Source organism: Gekko japonicus, unplaced genomic scaffold, assembly GCF_001447785.1.
Source record: "Gekko japonicus isolate JY-2015 unplaced genomic scaffold, Gekko_japonicus_V1.1 scaffold2752, whole genome shotgun sequence".
NCBI lineage: Eukaryota > Metazoa > Chordata > Lepidosauria > Squamata > Gekkonidae > Gekko > Gekko japonicus.
Window position 1 is genome coordinate 117,204 of NW_015159792.1, and position 6,070 is coordinate 123,273.

Genomic DNA, 6,070 nt, shown 5'->3' on the forward strand with positions numbered 1-6,070 from the left:
ACGCGGGGGGGGGCACCAGAAGGGATCCTCGCCTAGGGTGCAAAATAAGCTGGGGCCGGCCCTGGTGGCTGTGTTAAGCCAGAAAGCAATGGAACTGTCTTCCCCCCCTCCTGCCTGTCCTTTGCCCTGAAAGAAAACCTTTTAAAAAGGCAAAGTGAAGGTTTTGCTCAGTTCGAAACCTCCAAAGTAAAATGGTATTTCTTCACAGAAACGGGACTTCTGACCAGTTGGCTGAAAACTGCTTTTCTTAGAAGGATAAGGGTGAGACTGGCCTGTGGCTAATCTTTTGCAGAAACATCACATTAATAGGCTTTTACTTACAGCCTAAGTAACCCTCGTTAGCCTGATCTCATCAGAGCATGGAAACTAAGCAGGGTTGCCCACAGTTAGTACTTGGATGGGAGACATCCAAGGAAACCTGGTGTCACTATGTGGAGGAAGGCGAGAGCAAAGCCACCTCTGCTCAGCTCTTGTTTTGAAAACCCCATGGTATGGGTTACCATGTGTCAGGTGACTGGATGGCACACTTATTATTTCTGTTACAGTGTTGCCGGAGCTGTTGGTAAGAACCCTCCCATACCCATACCCAAGGAATTTATAATTTGGTTTGTTTGGTTCTGTTTGGAACAAAGAATAGCAGCAGTTTGTGAACCCTTGCTCTGAAGAAATATTTTTCTTTGCAAAAATGACAAAGGGGACAGAGAGCAATCAGCATTAGTTTTTTTTTTCCTGGTTATGTTTACATAAGAACATAAGAGAAGTCAGTGTTGAATCAGGCCAATGGCCCATCCAATGGCTCTGCCACACAGTGGCCAAAGATACCAGGTGCCATCAGGAGGTCCAGCAGTGGGGCCAAGACACTAGAAGCCCTCCCACTGTTTTCCCCTCAAGCACCAAGAATACAGTGGGTCACTTGCCCCAGACTAAGAGTTCCTATCTGTTCCTTGTGGCTAACAGCCACTAACGGACCTCTGCTCCATATGCTTATCCAATTCCCTCTTGAAGCTGTCCGTGCTTGTAAGCCGCCATCACCTCCCGTGGTGTTTCAGCTCTTGGACAATTATACATCCCATTTTGTGGTATGTGGATTTCTCTACCACCCACAGTGAAAAGGAAATGAGTTTTAAGTTTTATTTGTAACTGAAGATTTGAAAGTGAAATCAAGACAGATGAATAATTCATTGTCGTCTGAGTGTTCAAATATTCATCAAGGCAGCTTTCTCCTTACGATGAATTATAGCTCTGCTTGTTCAAGCCCCGGTTGCTTCACTCTGAATTCCACTGAAGTACAGGATGACACGGTAAGGTCAGGGCAGAGAGTGATTTACAAAAACACCTTGCAGAACAGCTGAGCATTCATCATATGATAACGTCACTCAGTGTTTTTATTTACACTTTTATACCCTGCGGTTCTCCCCAGGGAGGCCCTGATTCAGCCACTCTTCCATTTTATCCTCACAAGAAGAAGAGAAGAGATTGGATTTATACCCCGCCCTTCACTCAGAGCGGCTTACAAACTCCTTCCCCTTCCCCTCCCCACAACAGACACCCTGTGAGGTAGGTGGGGCTGAGGGAGCTCTTTTGAGGACTGCTCTTTCAAGGACAGCTCTGACAGAACTAGGGTTGCCAAGTCCCCCCGGGGGGGCGGATTTCCCTCCGCTTTGGAGGCCCAATTTCCGCTCCCGCGGAATCGGACCCTGGGGAAAACCCCACCCCCACGTGCACGCCGCCCGGATGTGACGTCATGACGCCGGGCACGCTGGGGGCAGGGCCACAGCCATTTGAGGGGAAAACATAGAGTTTTCCCCTCAAATGGCTGTGGCCCTGCCCCCAGTGTGCCCGGCGTCATGACGTCACATCCGGGTGGCGCGCACACGCTTTGTGCGTGTGTGTGCACTCAGGATGCCGGGCAGGAGCCCCCCGCCGCCAGGTAAAAAACATTTGGCAACCCTAGACAGAACTATGGCTTGCCCAAGGTCATCCAGCAGGTGCAAGTGGAGGAGTGGGGAATCATACCCGGTTCTCCCAGGTTACACTTAGCCACTACACCAAACTGGCTCTCAACCATCTCTCCTGTGAGACAGAGAGCTTCCATGGCAGAATGGGGATTCAGACCTGGGTTTCCCAGATCCTAGTCTCACTCTCTATTACAGGGGTCACCATGGCACCCACTGAACACCTTTCCTAGTGTCCACGAAGTGTTTTAAGAAAGTGGGTGGAGCCTGCTGGGGCTTCTGCCCAGCAAGATTTCTGATTGGCCGTTGGAGATTTGATTGGCTGTAGCAGGGTGCCCCCTGCAACCTAGGAGCAGGTACCCATTTATCTACTTGCAGAGCTTTCAAACCGCTGGGTGGGCGGGAGCTGGGACAAGGGCCGGGAGCTCACCCCGGCCTCGGTGGGTCTTGAACAACCTTATGGCTGTTCGCTAGATGGAATTAGTGCAGGCTTTTACCGCCTGCGCCACTGCTCCCTGAATGTCACTGAATGTAAGCTGCGGCAGCCATTTTGTAGCTAGCTTCACATCCTGCTGTAGCCAGAACACTGAGCCTGTTGTGGGAGTACGTCTATGCTGAAGAATTGAAATCTGGAGGCAGTTGCGTTCCGTCATTCATGCGCCTATTACCTTTGAAAATGTTTGTTATATGTTTCTAGGATTTTGTTTGTAGAAGGATCATCAGCTTTGAAGAAAAGCATCATTAGCTCTTGAGAAAGAGAGTTTTGAAACAGCTTTTAACGATCCTTACTTGCTACAAGCTTCATCACCCTAATGAAGTTGGGAGGAAGCAAACTTTCTTACACAGCAGGATAATTCTTTGGAAAGTTTTGCTATGTCAGATTTTTCAAACATTTGGCATGGACACCTTAGAGACTGAATTTTGACTTTTGATTTCTATGTAGGTGTATATGGACTATATCTAATTTATATTTACCATTATATTTGGGATAATGCACACTTATAATCTTTATAATTATATGAATGTATTTATTTTTTAACATATTTTTGCACTGTATAACCTTAAGTTAACTATTCATAGTCGTGTCCCCTGTTTACATAGCAGCCGTTTTGTGGCGGCCATTTTTTGTGCCTGTGCCCACCACACTGTATCAGAATTATAAAGAATTCCACAGGCTCAAAAAGGTTGGGGACCCCTGCTCTACCATGACACCATCCTGGCTCTCTCACTGTTGTGTGTGTGTGTTTTTGTTTTGAATCTACATGTTATGGATAATGTGTGAGCTGGTAGGCAAGAGGTACAAGTCAATTTTGGGGAAAGTGGGTAAGTTAATAGAAATGTAACTGTCCCAGTCTAGACATCTGACTCCCAAGATGGGAAAAAATGTGATATCCTGGCAACATTTACCTTTCAAACTGTAATATCTTGTTGCTGAGACAATGCAGGCCTTTTGGGGGTGAAAAAAGCATTTACAAGAGAAATTCTTGTGAGGCTGTGCTTTTAAGAAAGGGGGCAGGGCCCCCAAAAGCCACACCATAGTTATGGGCCTGCTTTAAACTGAATCCTGTCTCTCTGCTCACACCAAGCAATGGGGCTTAGCTGCTGGGTGCCTCGGCTGAGGACCCACCTTTTATACCATCCTGACTGTGAACTCCTCTCCCCTACTGGGGTTTGAGTGTTAGGTGGACTGAGGGCTTGGAACCACCCCATCTCTCTGCTCACGCCAAGCAGAGAGGCTGTCATGGGTAGAAGCTGGCAAGCAGGAAGATGAGCTGCAGGCTTGTCAGGATTCACAGCCAACAGCTGGTGCAGAGCCACCGAAACCTCCAGTCCTGATTCAACAGGTAAAACTCAGTTGATTGTTTCCAGTCCTCCAGCATCACCCACACCCTTAGAGTGCTCAGATCAAAAAAACTCATATCCACTGTGAAATACTTGCAAGGAGACCAGACTTCATTCAACCCATTGCAAGAAAAGCACAAAAACCAGGCCTGTAAGCCAGGATCTTGTGGCTTGTGGGGCAATTTTTTTCCTGGTGGGGCTAAATGCAGAAAGAAAAGCCAGAATTCTGAGGATTGTGACTCAGCTACTGTGGAATCAAGCCTTTTAAAATCAAAGCATAGAGTTCTGCAAATCTTAGCCCCAGAGTATGACAATAGAAAGTTCTCAGCTGCTGTGAGTGAATCCGGGGGGGGGAGAATAAATTTTCTGGTAGATAGAAGGCATGGCCCTGGAAATACTTATCTGGGTTTGGCCAGTAAACTCACTCCAATTTGTATAAAAACATGTACAATTTTATTTACAAAAACCAAGGACAAACAACACAGATAGGTGAAAGACTGTGTACAGTTCAACAAGGAATGCAAACCAAAACAAAAGGCCTAGCTGCCTCTTCTGCTCACTACTTTTCCTGTCTGGCACGTAGCTCTGGCATGTTGCCATGCAGCCACTTCAAATGGCATTACTAAAGACTCTTAAATATGACTGCCATGCTGAACTGTGACAAGAGTGTGTCAGGTCACTGGGCAATACTGTAGCCCAAAAGCAGTGCCTTTATACTGGACCAAAAGGGTGCGCTTTAGCCAAGGGAAGCCTTGCACCTAAGCAGCATGCCAACGCCAGATGTAAACTCCTAGACTACAAGAAGCCCCTGCATCTCCAGCAACGGGATGCAAACCAGCAGCCCTGACCTCCATGCAAGCAGAAACAGCAGCAGATCACAGAGGGAAGCCATGTTCTGCCAAAGGACAAGATGTTTGTGCACATGAACAACCCCCTTCTCCATCACGCAGGCATCCCCCCCCACCTCCACGTGTTAACATTACCAAAAGAAACACATATTCCTCTCCAGCCTAAGACAAAAGGATGTGCCCAATGACATCAGCAAGCCATCAAGTCTTCCTGCATCCCATCATGATAATGCAGCTGTCGAGCATCTGGTCATGAATCCAAAGTGCCAGTCCTGCAACCTGAATGGCTCTCTTCCTTTCCTCCTTTGTCTTTACCATTCTCCTAAATGGTGTCACTCCTAGCCAAGCCAGTACCTGCAACTGCCCAACCATTAATCCATTTTCTGCCCTATTCATAGCTTCAGTTTTTGACTAATATTTCCTAGGGACCATGTGACAACCGGCAACTGCCTCAGGTCACAATGCAGGTATAAAAAGAGAGCATCCAGCCATGGCACTCTCTCTCTTGCTGTTACCTTCTAATCCCTCCCTATCTTGCTGGTTCCTTACTTAGCACTGTTTGGAACTTCTCATGTGTGTTGTTGGCCAACTCACAATCCCTTTCCATATTTTTATCCCTTTTTCATTGCAGAGTCTACTCATCTCGCCGGACAGGTAATGTATCGCCCCACCAGCGATACTTCCTGCTAATGCAACCATCTCTGTACCTTTCTCTCAGAATTCCTAGACCTGTATCGCTTGTGTGTATTCTTCATTTTATGTTGTATGTGTGAGGATTCTTCAGTAAAGAAATCACTGCTTTAGTAATCTAGCTGGGCTCTGGGAAATCAAACTCCCATACACAAAGGTCCCATAGTTAATGCATATTGTATTTTAATATTCATATTTCTCCACATTTATTAATAAAATAAGGCAATTTGGCTAACAGTCATCTCAACTGGCATTCCTAATGAGCAGAGTCTCTGGAAGCATAGCAGCAGGGTAGAAGTTGAAGAGAGCTTCGAAGCCATCTCTTCTCTCTCTGAGACTTCTCAAGCTGTCTATTCTACATAGGTGTTCTTAACCATTTAGCTAATAGAAAGTAATTACCAGGACAGATCTCTAAATTGCAAGCTGTCAACCACTTTAGATGACAGTTCTCAGCTGCTGCAAGTTAATAATTTATGCCAGCTTAAGCAACAATTCTGATAACAAGCTGGCAGGTGGGGATGATGACTTCTATAGTCAAGAAAGCTAGCATTTGGGCAGAAAAACTCTCTTAAAGGAGACCAGTTTCTTGACACGAAGTTAGAAGAGATCCTAGCAGTCACCTACTCCAACCCCCTTGCTCAGTGCAGGAATTAGTCAACTACAGCACTCCACTCTGCTTAAACGAGCACGCACCTTTAAAAATGTTTAAAAATGATTGAAAAAAGCATTTACAGG